Below are 1,339 nucleotides of genomic sequence, written 5' to 3'. Positions count from 1 at the left end.
TTGCCGGGGTTCGAATCTCTCAACTGGCATTAATTGTGACACTCTGCACTGATGATTCCCGAAAGGATGAAACCCTAGTGTCTGTAGGTATTTAATAATTATTATAATATATATATATATATATATATATATATATATATATATATATATATATATATATATATATATATTGCGCATAGGGACCAGGTCAAGGAAGAGTATCATCACGGTTATTCCAATAAGCATTGAAGTCGGCAATTATCGCCAGTGTTACGATGTTAATGGTACGTTTTTCTAATCCCTTGATGCAATCAATATATGAAAAAAGAGGTGTAAAAATCAGTTAACCCAACAAAGATCGAATATAAAAATTAATAATACGATTTTTATTTAACCCCCTCACCAATCTTTCACGAAAAACACCCGTCTAGCTGTCCACTGTGAAAAGTTTCCCCCACTCTTTATCTGTGCCTAAATCAAAACGTGGATTCCATGAACAAAGCTTCTTTCTTAGAACTGCACGCCTGTGGAACTCTGTTCCGTCTGCCTGCTTCCCACCTGACTACAACTTGGATGTCTTCAAGTCCAACGTTAACAAATTCCTAATGAACCACCCCCTTAAGTAAACACTTCAACAAATCTCCACATTAACATACTGTACTTGCAATAACCCTTATCTCTGAGTGGCTTCCGGGCCTTGATAAGTGGTGACCACCGTGTAAAAAAAAAAAAAAAAAACATAGCAAGAAGGACAAATGACGTTATGGTGTTGCTGTATTTTTATGTGAGCATATGCTGATTCAGCACGAGAGAAGGTGATAAAGTTAAAATGTTCAGGAAAGGAATATTTTGGTAATAAAGTTAATGTTTATAACTTCTGGTATGGTCGCTGGGACTCTGTATATATATTTGTATTTAGTCTGATAGATCTTGAATTGAATGCGTAAGGAAAAATAAAGAGAGAGAAAAATCTTGCTTTGACTGAAGCAGATGTCATTTCTTTGAAAAAATGTTTCTTTTTTTATATGAAAAAGGCCAGCAAAATTGTTTGTTTTCAGTGGTTCCAGGTATACAATTCAAGCAATGCAAACTTATATAAATATATCCTTTTGGTAATCAGTCCACTGAAATTTACAGCTTCAAGTGTTAGGCACGCAACAATCATATTCGTGGTTTAACGTAAAGAGATGGTGCGAGTATTCGAAGAGCTGGTCTACCCGACAGGAAAAATCTGACTCGACTGATTGGTTTTGGTGCGCTTACCTTTATATAGTTTTTCAACCGGCTCCACCAAAAGCTGTTGGAAAAACTATTTTGAAATTCGCTTTCTTCGTAATCCAATTGGATGAAAAATCAACAT

The sequence above is a fragment of the Euprymna scolopes genome, chromosome 39, assembly GCF_053919585.1.
Source record: "Euprymna scolopes isolate OS-2025 chromosome 39, ASM5391958v1, whole genome shotgun sequence".
NCBI lineage: Eukaryota > Metazoa > Mollusca > Cephalopoda > Sepiida > Sepiolidae > Euprymna > Euprymna scolopes.
This window is presented reverse-complemented; position numbering follows the sequence as displayed.